The sequence below is a fragment of the Gopherus evgoodei genome, chromosome 1 (assembly GCF_007399415.2).
Source record: "Gopherus evgoodei ecotype Sinaloan lineage chromosome 1, rGopEvg1_v1.p, whole genome shotgun sequence".
NCBI classification, from domain to species: domain Eukaryota; kingdom Metazoa; phylum Chordata; order Testudines; family Testudinidae; genus Gopherus; species Gopherus evgoodei.
In genome coordinates, this window is record NC_044322.1 from 296,748,226 (window position 1) to 296,763,386 (window position 15,161).

Genomic DNA, 15,161 nt, shown 5'->3' on the forward strand with positions numbered 1-15,161 from the left:
AAAGTTAAGCATGTTCTAAGTGTTCGCGGCGGCGGCAGCGGGGGGGGGGGTCTATGGTATCTACAGCAAAGCCATAGTGAGAAAGAGGCCTTTCCAGGCTGTGCAGAGTTTGTAAAGGCAAATAAATGTTTATAATAACACCATCAATTTGAAATCTAATCAGTTTTCTGAATGAGTAGGAAATAAAATCCATTATGATGCTTTTACAATCATATTTTTTTCTATTTTTAAAATCTCTTTCTCCTATCTGCCACTGTGTGGAAGACCCTCAAAAATTATAGGTTGTTTCCCTTTTTTGTAACTTATGTGTATAGAGCTCCTGCATACTAATAATAAGTAGCTTTGTTGTGAATCTTCATTGTGTATCAAAGATAAAACTGAACCAAGTGTCACTGCACATGTTAGAAAACAGCTAGCAGTATAAACTTATTAGCCTGTTTTCTTCTGCTTGCGCAAGATTCAGACAAGGACTTTCGTTTAAAAAAAATGTAATTTTGGTCACTGAAAATCTGCAACACCACAAGGTGGCAGTAAAAATACTTTTTACAACAATTCAGAACTTCTTCAGTGATGTGAAAAGTTAATGCACCTGCAGTTCTACTGTTGAGTTTATGGGGACACTAAACATTTCTCTTATGACATCAAAATGACAAATACAGTCAAAATACCATCACTGGTGTCAATAAAATATTAGTAAAATTAGTCAAACAATTAGATCATCTTAGATCAAGAATCTAGGCAATGTCCTTATTTAAATATACAATATAGGCAAACAATACAGAATTCCTTAAATATTTAGATCAAAACCTTTCCTTTCATATTAGCAGCAAAAAAGATTGAATACAAGAGAAGACTGGAAACACCAGCCACATTTAACTTGTCTTGTATAAAATAAAATGAGGATTATGATGTAAATGCATTTGGTATAAATGAACTTATCCTCCCAATGTATCTATTACTTTATACTGTGGTACTGATTGCATGGTAGGGTTCTGCTCTTTGTGAGTAAGGGTGGCAGACTCTACCTCCTAAGAATTAATGGCCCAAGTCCTTCTGCCACTAGAGATAAATGGACAGTTTGTCCATTGGATTGGGCTCTAAATTGCAATTAGCTTTTAAGTGACTGCCCAACCAGGAGGGTGTAGAAAGGGCCATGCTGCAGCAAAAGTCCCCAGGAAGAATTCTGACTGACAGTGAAAATATTTCCTTCAGGCTTCTGATTGAGTGCACATTGCAGTGTCAGCTCACCCATCTTTTCAATGTGTGCAGCTGATTCTGCTGGCCAGGTATAGAGTGTGTGTATATGGGTGAGGGGCAGAGGGAGATGACTCATCCAGACTCTGCCCGTCACTGCCACTGCCACCTGACTAGCTAGCACCTGATAGGGTTTAGCAGGGGACCCTGCTCATGCTCACAAACTGAATTATGCCTAGCCACCATGCAGCAGGCACAACGATGGAGGTACTTGTTAGTAGAGTATCAATATACCATACAGTACTGGCTCCAGGCCCCAGCGCCTGGAGCCAAGCGCGTGCTTGGGGCAGCATGCCACAGGGGGCGCTCTGCCGGTTGCTGGGAGGGCGGCAGGCGGCTCCGGTGGACCTCCCACAGGCGTCCCTGTGGAGGGTCCACTGGTCCCATGCCTCCGGTGGAGCATCCACAGGCATACCTGCAGGAGGTCCACTGGAGCCACGGGACCAGCGGACCCTCCGCAGCCACGTCTGCGGGCGGTCCACCGGAGCCGCAGGACCGGCGACCAGTAGAGTGCCCCCTGCGGCGTGCTGCCTTGCTTGGGGTGGCAAAATGGCTAGAGCCAGCCCTGATACCATAAACCCAGTTTTCTCAGTCAATCTCAATGAAGTAACTTCAATTAGTTGAGTGTCAGCGTAACACCGACAGACTCTGATTGCCTGTGGGAGGGATCGAACCTAGGACCTCTGGAGCTTATTGCATGAGCCTCCACCCCAAGAGCTAAAAGCCAACTGGTTCTCAGTGAAGGCTGTAGAGCAGACTCATTTAACTCTCTCTAAGACTATGTCTACACTACTGTGGTAAGTCGATCTACATTACGCGACTCCACCTAATGTAGCTGGAGTTGACATACCTTAGGTCGAGTTACTGCCGGGTCCACACCGTGGAAGGTCGATGAGAGAAACTCTCCTGCTGACTTACCTTACTCTTCTCATCAGGGGTAGAGTACAGGGATCAACTGGAGAGAAATCTGCAGTTGATTTGATGGGTCAGAGCATCAATCCCTGCTGTAGTGTAGACCTGCTCTAAGTGGTCTCGGTGACACTAGATGTACAGAACACCACACCCAGAAGATGTGAGGGTTACATCAGCACCATCTTCCTTTTTGTTCTGCAGAAATTCTACACCTTACAATCTTACACATAACTAACAGTATATTTCCTGTGAGAATACTATACCCTACAAAGAGTTTGCTTAGGGGTTCAAATGATGCGCACATAATTCTATGTTTGTCAGACAAAAATGTCACACACTTTAATTAATAGGAACTTGCAAAAATCAGAACACATACAGCAGCATTAAACTCTATATTCTGCTGGAATCACCTTCTATTGTAAATCTTATTATTTGCAGACAGGCATAAACAACATTGCACTTCGCAGGACCTGTTAAAAGTCAGAATGAAGGGACTAATCCCAAGTCCACTGAACTCAGTGGAAAGAATCCTACTGACTTTAGTAGGTTGTGGATCAAGCCCTAGTGGTGCTGGATAGCAATTCTTCGAGTTCTACTGGTCTACAAATGACAGGCTGTAAGATTAGATTCAGTCAGTTGGCTGCCATCCCCATAGCATTGTCACTAATGAGCTGCTATCTGTGCGCCTTCTATACAGCTGCTCCATCAGAAGTTTCAATAAAGTTTATCCAAATGTTTAAACCGTGTTAAGACTTTTTATGGAGCAGTCCCTGTGGGCTGTAGAGGAGACTAGCACAGCATGTACAGTGGGGAATAGAGCAGGCTGGTGGACTTGAAGGCTGTACGAACAGAAATTTCAGATCCTTCTAGCAATAGACCTCAAGTACAAATCACAAAAAGTGACTATACACCAGCATTTCCTAGGAAAGCCTCTGCTTTGATCTACCGGAATAAGAGTTATTTTCACAAATTAAGCATGACAAAATAGCCCATGGCAGAGGAAAACAAAATAAACCTGAACCCAAGAAAAGCTGTTTGAAAAGGTATATCATTCTATAATGCATTTGCCCTTTGCTTCCTAAGTGAAAGTAGTGTAGAGAAAAAGCATGAGGGGGGAGGCTAAAATTTGTGAGGGGGGGAGATTGACAGTAGGAGGATGAATATGTGCCAAGGAACTGTGTTAGAAAAATTTTCAAAGAGAATTCCAGAAATGACAGGGGTTTAAACAGATGTCTTTTTCTCTAGGTTTGAATCATAGGCAGCTAGAGACTTGAATTTGCATGTCCTGAAAGTTTCTCTGCTTTCCTGATTTTGTGTGGTACAAAATGAAAAAAAAAAGTAATCTCTTTCCTAAAAATTTCACCCTGTGTCTGGATTGTCCACCTGACACACACACACACAGATGGGATCCTCTGAGCAAGAATCTTCAAAGGGGGGGAGGAGTTCAGCATTCTCCAAAGCACTGTCACTCACCCACCTCTTCTCTGGGCCCTGCACAGAGCTACTGCAGAGCTGGCTTCTGTGCAAGGAGGGCAGAGACTAGAAGGGCTCCAGGAGGAGTAAATGGGATGAGGGATATGCACACAATTCCTCTCTAGTTTCATGGAGTTTACCTGGGCTACTCTATGGTCCTGTGGGCTCTGAAGGGTGGGAAGGTTGTCAAAGTTATGGGACTTCCACACAAAGAACCCTTGTCTCCTTTGGATATCTTTGGTGTCTGCACATCTGAGAACAGGGTGTGGCAAGATGATATGGGAAATACCTGCAAAAAGGACCCTTAAAGAGATTACCTACCTCAGAGCCCATTTCAGTGGCTCTTAGCGCTGGGAGAGATGGGGATCTGAAGCTCCCTGGCTTTTCACTTCTTCATTCTCTGCTTTGATTCATTCTCATAGATTGGTGTTTTTCATTGACTGTCAGCATCCAGAACAGTCATCTTTGACACCGATCCACTCTCATGTGAACTCCAGCCTATAGGTGAGCATCACTACAGTGTGTCTTGGGAAATCCACTACTGTACTTTCACATGCAAGTATAGCAGTAGATTTTATAAAACGCTTCCCAATGCAATCCCAGGCATTCCAGATTGCCACTGAGTGCTTTGCTTCGGGCGGACACCAACTGAAACAAATAAACAGGATTTGGGTTCTATTATAAAACTCACATCTCTCCCTTTCTGTAGGGCATGCTGAAATAAGTAGCTTTTCATTTTAGTAGGCAGGAGTTCTTCTTTATAATCCTCATGCAAGGATGTATTGGAGGCCACACCATACTCCCAAGTGAGAGAGGCTTGCTGTCAAAAATAAATAATTATGTGTGTTAAGTCACCGAGTATTTGAGAAAATAGTTTGTTGTAGCACTGAGTAAGATGTGGCTTAACCCCCTAGTAGCTAGTATTGTTTCCTAGGGGTTAATAAATTGGGAAAGGGGAAGATTTTGAGAGAAACTGTCTCAAGAAAAAAGGAAAGATGCTGAGAAATCACTTTTAACTGTTCTGTGACACTAAATCTACTTTTTGAGGGAACAATTTTTATAGTGTGCATTTTTTGGAGGTGAAAGTTTACATCAGTTGTTTCACCATGATTGTGGTTCTATTCTGTGCTTATTTAGTACTTCCAAATGAGAAACTTCTTACTTCCATTGGGACCAAATTATTATTAGCTGTTTTACAATAATCTGGAGAGTACATCTCCACTGGAATAAAAAACCTGCAGCATTGAATCTCAGAGCCCAGGTCAGTTGACTCAGGCTTGTCAGGTTCAGACTGTGGGACTAAAAATAGCAGTGCAGATGTTCAGGCTTGGGCTGGAGCCTGAATTCTGAGACCCAACCCTCTTATGAGGTGTCAGAGCCTGAACTCCAGCCTGAGCCCCAAAGTCTACATTGCAACTTTTAGCCCCACAGCCTGAACCCCACAAGACCAAGTCAGCTGATCCAGACCAGCCATGGCCATGCCACAGCTCTTTTATTACAGTGGGGATATACCATTAGTAGCAACAGTGAAGACCAGGCCATATTTTGTTAGGCACTATTGAAATCAGTGGGTGTAAGGCACCTAACTCATGCAGGTGCTTTCAAAAAACTACTTGGTGTCTACCTGCATCTTTAGGTGCCTAAATACCTTTGAAAATCTGTCCTGAAGTTTCTTCCTCAAAGTCACACTACAAGCCAGTGATTGAGTCACAAGCAGATGTCAGGTCCCCTGAATCCTAGTCCAGTGCCCTATTTGCAGAATCACACTGTCCTGGACAAACCCCGTGGCTTACAGAAGGGCCATCGGGAAGATCTTAACGAGCCAAAAGACTCTCATTAACTTCAGTGGGCTTTGGATGATGACTAAAGGCAACAGAACTGCTATATAGTGGTCCCTCCGATGACAGGCCATGCCAGGGTATCAGGCAATGATTTATGGTTGCTTTTACCATGCTACCATTGAGAGAGGGCAGGGGATGGGAAATGGAAGATGCAAGATCAGAAGAACCTTCACTATGTGGATTCACTACCGGTTCCCTTTACAGAATGTACAGCCTGTGGACACGACTATAGGAGTAGGCTTGCAGTAGAAGATTGTGGAGTGAAAGTACTGGGTATGTATATAACTGGTGGCTTTCTTCTCAAATTGTCTCAGAGAACCAGTTCACACAGCCTGTTTACTTGTTCTTTGTACAGGGATCTGAATTCCTCCCTTAGGAAGTTGTAACTTTCAATCATTAACAAATGAAGATGCCAAGGTGTTCTACTTCTTACCTAATGTAGCATGTGATTAATTCTGTGGTATAATTTATTTGTAGTTATACATTTTTATCAGGTAAATTAGGGAATTAGCATTCTAGGAGACTGTAAATTGGGGATTTCAAAGGGAGATCAGTGTAGGATATTAATTCACTGCTGCACTTCAGAATAAATCTGTTTATATTTTTAGAGACTCAGCTGCAAATCCCTAACGGCAGCAAACCAAGTTTACCTACTTCATTTATAAAAGATATGCTCCTGGTGGAGGGAATTCTATGGCCTTTGTTATACAGAAGATCAAACTAGATGATCACAATGGCCCCTTCTAGCCTTGGAATCTATGAATGTATGCTTTTTGTGGCAGGGACTATATCTTTGTACAGGGTGTAGTACAATGCTCTGGGCCTCTGGGCACTAGCACAGTGCAAATAATGAAGTCATGAGTTGGATTAAACATTGCTGTTATGAATCATGCATAACCACCACTCTACATTCAGCATAAATGTAAAGAAGCCATTGTAAAGAAATGGCTGAAACCATAGCAGTGACATCCCAAATACAGAGACCTGGAAAAGCTTGAGTAGAAGTTGAACCATGTGGTCAAAGGGGTTTCAAATGCAGGGCCAGGGTTTGGACTGATGGAACTGTTTTTGTGTGGAAGAGAGAGAAAGACAGAGCACAAGATGAGAGATACACAGAGAGACAGAAGCAGAAATAAAGCCAAGCAGATAGTAACAAAAGTGTAGGTGATGTGGCTCTGAGAAGAAGTGTTTTGTCACAGAGTGCTACCTGGAAAGACAGACTTGGAACAGTGAGCAAAGAAATTGTCTCCTGCTGTTGATTCCTACTGTATTCAGGGAAACAGGACTTTATGTATAATCTCAGTAAATAAGATAAATTGAATTAGGGAAATACCTGATTATCATCAATTTCTCCTCCTAACTAGAACACCCACAACGCACTGACATTTTGACTAGCTGCTCAGGTAAAAAAGAATTACAATAATAAATAATAACAATATAATAATCAATAATGAGGTATTGATAGCTTTAGGATTAAGGAATGTTAGCTGATATAAATTGGTGGATATTGACTTGTGCTTGATTGTTTGTTTGAAAAGTGTGACTTGGGAGTGTTTTGTTCCAGGTGAGTCTTGAGTGGGCCTGACTGTTATAAAAGGGCAGTCAACAGTGAACAAGCTGAGCGGTGAACAGTGGAGGCTAACAGAGGGAATTTGCCTGGGGAAAGCCCATGGAGGCTTTCACCTTGTGGGCTTCTCTGAGTAGTTTCTGCAACAGCTGAGGAAGTGCTTAGAAAGAAGGTAATATGGAGGGTGAGCATTCAGCTGTTGTAATCTGCACAGGTTGTGCCATGTTTGCCTTTCTTCCACAGGACAGAAGTGACTTGTACAAAGTACAAGTTGGTCTCAATATTGAAAGAGAAGGTTCGAGGTCTGTAGAAACAAGTATTGACCCTATGTTGCATAAGAGAAAATGAAGATTTCCAGGACAGATGTCGGTATATGCTTCTATGGGCACAACGTTCTGAAGAGTCAGAGCAGGCTCACAGCGCGGACAGAAGGGCGGTGAAGAAAATTGGCAGCATGTGACCTCTAGAAGAAGAAAAAGGAGCGTTCATGTACCAGCAATGGAGATACAGGTGAGCAACCATTTTCATGTTCTCTCCACAGTGCTAATGCGGAGAGTGGACTAGATGATACATCTGAGGGAAGGGAGCAGAAGGAGACTCCACCGATTGAAAGGCATGAGATGCACTGTCTTAGGCGTGGGGGTTCCATGACCAGCACTCCCAAGAGAAGGAGGAGGGTGGTGGTGGTCGGGGACTTCCTCCTCAGGGGGACTGAGTCATCTATCTGCCGCCCCGACTGGGAAAACCGAGAGGTCTGTTGCTTGCCAGGAGCTAGGATTCACGATGTGACAGAGAGACTGCTGAGACTCATCAAGCCCTCGGATCATTACCCCTACCTGCTTCTCCACATGGGCACCAATGGTACTGCCAGGAATGACCTTGAGCGGATCACTGCGGACTACGTGACTCTGAGAAGAAGGATAAAGGAGTTTGAGGCACAAGTGGTGTTCTCGTCCATCCTCCTATGCAAGGAAAAGGCCCGGGTAGAGACTGTCGAGTCCTGGAAGTCAACGAATGGCTATGCAGGTGGTGTTGGAGAGAAGGCTTTGGATTCTTTGACCATGGGATGGTGTTCCAATAAGGAGGAGTGCTAGGCAGAGACAGGCTCCACCTAACGAAGAGAGAGAAGAGCATCTTCGCAAGCAGGCTGGCTAACCTAGTGATGAGGGCTTTAAACTAGGTTTACTGGGGGGAGGAGACCAAAACCCTGAGGTAAGTGGGGAAATGGGATACCAGGAGGAATCACAAGCAGGAGAGCGCAAGAGGGGAGGTCTCCTGTCTCATTCTGAGAAAGTGGGATGATCAGTGAGTTATCTTAAGTGCCTATACACAAATGCAAGAAGCCTGGGAAACAAGCAGGGAGAACTGGAAGTCCTGGCACAGTCAAGGAACTATGATGTGATTGGAATAACAGAGACTTGGTGGGATAACTCACATGACTTGAGTTCTCTCATGGATGGATGTAAATTCTTCAGGAAGGACAGGCAGGGCAGAAAAGGTGGGAAAGTTGCATTGTATGTAAGAGAGCAGTATGACTGCTCAGAGCTCTGGTATGAAACTGAAGAAAAACCTGAGAGTCTCTGGATTAAGTTTAGAAGTGTGAACAACCAGGGTGATGTTGTGGTTGGAGTCTGCTATAGACTACCAGACCGGGGGATGAGGTGGATGAGACTTTATTCTGGCAAGTAACAGAATTTATTAGATCACAGGCCCTGGTTCTCATGGGAGACTTTAATCACCCTGATATCTGCTAGGAGAGCAATACAGCGGTTCACAGACAATCCAAGAAGTATTTGGAAAGTGTAGGGGACAATTTTCTGGTGCAAGTGCTGGAGGAACCAACTAGGGGCAGAACTCTTCTTGACCTGCTGCTCACAAACCGGGAAAAATTAGTAAAGGAAGCAAAAGTGGACAGGCCGTGACCATTAGATGGTCAAGTTCAGGATCCTGACACAAGGAAGAAAGGAGAGCAGCAGAATACAGACCCTGGACTTCAGAAAAGCAGACTTTGACTCTCTCAGGGGACTGATGGGCTGGATCGCCTGGGAGCATAACATGACGGGGAAAGGAGTCCAGGAGAGCAGGCTGTATTTTAAAGAATCCTGGTTGAGGTTGCAGGAACAAACCATCCCAATGTGTAGAAAGAACAGTAAATATGCCAGGTGACCAGCTTGCTTAACAGTGAAATCCTTGCTGATCTTAAACACAAAAAAGAAGCTTACAAGAAGTGGAAGAATGAACAAATGACCAGGGAGGCATATAAAAATATTGCTCAGGCATGCAGGAGTGAAATCAGGAAGGCCAAATGATACTTAGAGTTGCAGCTAGTGTGGCAAACCCAGGACAAACAGCTACAAAGGAGTGGGGGGAGGTAGTAATTAGTCCCAGGGGGTTAAAAGGCCTCTCCCTACCACTGAGGAGAGAGAACCATGGGGAAATAAGTTTCAGATGGAAAAGGGGTTACCAGAGAACTAAGGTTTAGCTGGCTCCAACTGCTTGAGACCTTTCTAAACCCTCCCCTGCAGGGAAGGAGGGGGGGTGAGAGAGTGAGAGAAGCAGGGAAGTGCCAGTAGGCTGGATGCAGCAAGACACTGAACCCTTCCAGGAAGGAAGGCTGCACTCCGTCCCTAGGAGGGAAGGAAAACAAGCACAAGGGACTGACTGAGGAAAGGAATAGCCGGACCCTGTGCTACCTGTAAGGATTTGCCTTGCCCAAGCCTGTGTCTCCAAGGCTAAAAAGGACTGAGCCTGCTGAGGAGAAGAAGGTACTTTGCCACACTAGCAAGAGAATTTAAGAGTAACAAGAAGGGTTTCTTCAGGTATGTTAGCAACAAGAAGAAAGTCAAGGAAAGTGTGGGCCCCTTACTGAATGAGGGAGGCAGCCTAGTGACAGAGGATGTGGAAAAAGCTAATGTACTCAATGATTTTTTTGCCTCTGTCTTCACAAACAAGATCAGCTCCCAGACTGCTGCACTAGGCAGCACAGTATAGGAAGAAGGTGACCTGCCATCTGTGGAGAAAGAAGTGGTTCAGGACTATTTAGAAAAGCTGGATGAGCACAAATCCATGGGGTCGACGTGCTGCATCTGAGGGTGCTAAAGGAGTTGATGGATGTGATTGCAGAGCCATTGGCCATTATCTTTGAAAACTCATGGTGATCGGGCAAGGTCCCAGATGACTGGAAAAAGGCTAATGTAGTGCTCATCTTTAAAAAAGGAAAGAATAATCCGGGGAACTATAGGACAGTCAGCCTTATCTCAGTACCTGGAAAAATCATGGAGCAGGTCCTCAAGGAATCAATTCTGAAGCACTTAGAGGAGAGGAAAGTGATCAAGAACAGTCAGCATGGATTCACCAAGGGCAAATCATGCCTGACTAACATAATTGCCTTCTATGAGGAGATAACTGGGTCTGCAGTTGAGGGAAAGCAGTAGATGTGTTATTGCTTGACTTTAGCAAAGCTTTTGATATGGTCTCCCACAGTATTCTTGCCGGTAAGTTAAAGAAGTATGGGCTGAATGAATGGACTATAAGGTGGATTGAAAGCTGGCTAGATAGTCAGGCTCAACGGGTAGTGATCAATGGCTCCATGTCAAGTTGGCAGTCAATATCAATTGGCGTGCCCCAAGGATTGGCCGTGGGGCTGGTTTTGTTCAATATCTTCATTAATGATCTGGAGGATGACATAGACTGCATTCTCAGTGTCATGTTTGCAGATGACACTAAACTAGGAGGAGTGGAAGATACGCTGGAGGGTAGGGATAGGATACAAGGGATGTAGACAAATTAGAGGATTGGTCCAAAAGAAATCTGATGAAGTTCAACAAGGACAAGTGCAGAGTCCTGCACTTAGGATGGAAGAATCCCATGCACTGCTACAAACTAGAGACCGAATGGGTAGGCAGCAGTGCTGCAGAAAAGGACCTAAGGGTTACAGTGGTTGAAAAGCTGGATATAAGTCAACAGTGCGCCCTTGTTGCCAAGAATGCTAATGGCATTTTGGGCTATATAAGTAGGGGCATTGCCAGCAGATGAAGGGATGTGATCATTCCCCTCTATTCGACATTGGTGAGGCCTCATCTGGAGTACTGTGTTCAGTTTTGGTCCCCACACTACAAGAAGGATGTGGAAAAATTGGAAAGAGTCCAGCGGAGGGCAACAAAAATGATTAGAGGGCTGGAGCACATGACTTATGAGGAGAGGCTGAGGGAACTGGGATTGTTTAGTCTGCAGAAGAGAAGAATGAGGGGGGATTTGATAGCTGCTTTCAACTACCGGAAGGGGGGTTCCAAAGAGGATGGATCTCAGCTGTTCTCAGTGGTAGCAGATGACAGAACAAGGAGTAATGGTCTCAAGTTGCAGTGGGGGAGGTTTAGGTTGGATATTAGGAAATACTTTTTCACTAGGAGGGTGGTGAAGCATTGGAATGGGTTATCTAGAGAGGTGGTGAAATCTCCTTCCTTAGAGGTTTTTCAGGTCAGGCTTGCCAAAACCCTGGCTGGGATGATTTAGTTGGAAATTGGTCCTGCTTTGAGCAGGGGGTTGGACCAGATGACCTCCTGAGGTCCCTTCCAACCCTGATATTCTATGATTCTATGACTTGAGTGACATTATTAAAATTGACACCAGTTGAGAATTTGGCATAGTCTTTAAGCATGAAATTGTTGTCAGTAATATAGATGTTGTGCTTTAAAATAGATTCTACATAAAATAAAGAATTAAGGTAATCTCATTGCCTGCAGTATGCCCAAATATTTCCATAGGTTCAGTACAGGAAATACCTTGAATGTTGCAAATACTGATATTACCTAACTGCAAATATCTAGTTAAGCCCTCATGCAACCCCTGCTAAAGACAACAGGAAGATTCCCAATTTATGCAGTTCACTTCCAGGAGACTTTATTGGCATGACAAGCGGTGTCAATAAAGAGATGGAGCCCTCAGGAATCCGTCAAATGTAGGACAGGATCGCACTGTATCTGGAGTTATATGCCTTGAGTCCATTTGTCATTATAGTCCATTCCTGGTCCATTGGCAGGTTGCTATGTAGCATGATGCCATCACTTCAGTGAAGGTGAATTGACCCCTTTGCTATTATCTAAGGAAGGAGTTCCTAAACTTCATTCCACTGCAACCCCCTTCTGACAACAAAATTACTACATGACCTCAGAGGTGGAGACCATAGCCTGAGCCCCACCACCTCAAATGTTGGAGGAGAGAAGGCTAGAGCCCAAGTTCTGCCCCCTGGGTGTGGGTGAGAAGGGGCTGGAGCTCTAGCCCCGCCATCCCGGGTTTTGTGGAGAGCTCGAGCTTCAGCTTCAATCCTGGGCCCCAGCAAGTCTAATGCTGGCCCTGGCGACCCCATTTTAATGGGGTCATGACCTGCTTTGGGGTCCTGACCCACAGTTTGAGAATGGCTGATCTAAGGCAATGGGCACATGTTTAAGGGCTTTGATGTACGTCACAATTGTGGCAAACAGTAGAGCTCCATTCCGCTCAGAAAGTGGAGTGCAATTTAACAGTGAGCAAATAAAACTATACAGTTTATCCAGTTGATCCCTAAGACACAATTCAATGCAAATAAAATATTCATAGCACGTAGCAGTTTCAAAAAGGGGAAAAACAAATGACTTTTTGATGATTAAAAATATGAACATTCCCAAAATTAGATACAGTATACAATTAGCCAACTAGCTGCTGGCTAAAATAGAAATACTCTAAAATAAAGCAAATGAAAAAAATGATCCAGTAAGCTGCTGGAAGGATACCAATCATCCCTAGCAAAAGAGAACAGAGAATAATTCACAGGAAAAGGTAAGCTCATGGAATAAGGGAGAGGTAATGTGTTAAGTGACTCTAAGCTTCTGTACCATAAGCATACTCTGTACTGCATGTTTACGAACAAAGATTTGAAATGATATAATCGTAATTAGCAAAGATGTCTGTGCTTTTGGCAGACTCTCTGCTCTTCTGTGCTGCTCAGGCAAGGCAAAGGCAACAGAGACAGAACTTAAACCATTAGATAGGGAGACCCTTGACATGAGAGATCCCATAGGAAGAGGACACTCAGTGTAGCCAGCTTCTATGCCACAACCTTTGATGCAGGAGGCACGTCTGGGGGAGGTTGGGTACTGGGGGAACAGCTGGTGCATATCATGCTCTAGCAATCCCCAGTTAGAGTAGCCTGCTGTGCCTGGCAGAGAATCTGGAAGACATAACCAGCTTCCTGACAATCTTTATCTCTGGTACATCCAGCCAAATTCTCCTGGTGCAGCATAGAGTTAATAGTAAAAGCCAGACACCCCACCATGTGCACGCTACTAGCTGTACTTGGGAATGCATCAGTTAGAGTCAAACTTTAATGAAAGCTCTTTCTTGCCTTCAAGTTACTTGTCTCCATACTGATGGAAAATGGATAAGCCAAGTGGCTTTGAGAAGTGTGCTCTTCTTTGGAGGAATGCAGCAAGAGAGATACCATATGACATATGAGTTTAGAGGCTTGATGTGCATATATATTCATATTTGCAAACAGTGTGACTTTCATAATAGCATAAACCCCACAGAAGTCATCATGAAAAAAGTCTAACAGCAAAGAATGCTAATGGTAGACTAAGACAGGCCCAGGGATTTGGGAGATGTTAATTTCTGCTTGCTACAACTGCAGCATCAGAGCAGAAGCTGCAGCATGGAGTCTTGGCAAGAGAAGCAGCAGAAGAGGCTGCAGACCTTAGCAGATGTTTGTGACCTGTGTAATTGTGACAGCCTTTCTGACACCATGTGGTTCTCTTTTAAAAATGTATTGGCAGAGTATGCTAGAGGTCACCCAGAGAGATGCTAGATTTTAATGGTCTACTCACACTGTGAGTTTGATTCCATAATTTATCACTCCCAAAGGCTTAAACACTACTAAAACAATCATTAATACCTAGAAAAGAGCACTTCTCAATTACTAGTTAACTAATATTTGGACAAAGTGAGCCACATACTCAAAAGTATGTGCAGGCAGAGGAGATGGAGAGAGACCTTGGGAGGAAATAATTGGCAGCAGAGACACAAAAAGAACACAAGAAGAAATACAGCTGAAAAGGATCTCAGAGTCAGTAACTCAAAAGTTTATAGTAAAATCTCCTCAGCTGAATCTCAAGCAACTGGTCCTTCCAGACTACCCAGTCATAAAGACAGGCTACCTGCCTTGGGGCATAGAGGCAAATAGATCAAAGCAGATAATACTGAAAATGTGAAGACTAATAAGAAGAAAGGACTGACAAGTAGAGAAATAAATATTTCACATTTGTCAGGAGCCACATGGAACATTTTATTCTCATGCCCATCAACCCTATACTCACATATACTGATACCGAATTTAATCATCCTACCCCATGCTCAGTAAAGTAACTGAAAAGTGAATTTACCAGTAGTGATTTTTTATCATTATCTAATATCATTAAGAAGGTTCAGGAAAGAGACAGGAAACAGAAACTGGAGATTTCAATTCATGTTTATTAAAAGATAATTTCTGTGTTCAAACAGTTAATGAAGAGTAAGAGTTGCACATGAGGATTAATAAAGGAACCATTAACCATACTATGTTTTGGAACACTGTGAAAATGGCAGTGAGAAGACTTATTCCAAAAAAACAAACAATTGTACTTTGGGGCCAAATAAAGAATGGGGAAGGTAATTAAAAGAGACAAGATTAACTCATAAGATGGTCTCCTTACGGAAAAGCTGATTAAATTTCCAACAGCAACAACAACAACAACAAAAATAGGCTGAGTTGGAGAATTTGCTTAAATGGTTTCTCTTTCCATTATGCATCAAACAATATTTATTACCATGGGGAGAGAGCGAAAGAATAAAAACCAACACCAAAAGTACACCGTTATAAACCATAAAGATTATTCTGCCAACTGTTCAAAACACATTATTCAAAAATAGAAGGGGGGTTATTTTATTTAAATTAAAAATCACAGGGTGTAAAGGAGTTATCTAAAGCTGGAGCTGCTAATAGAGAATATCTAGTTAGCCCCATAATGGGGAGTGAAATTAATAATGTGCTAGACTCAGGAAAGGCAAATCCCCAGTGATGAAAACTTCTCATAGGCATTTTATTT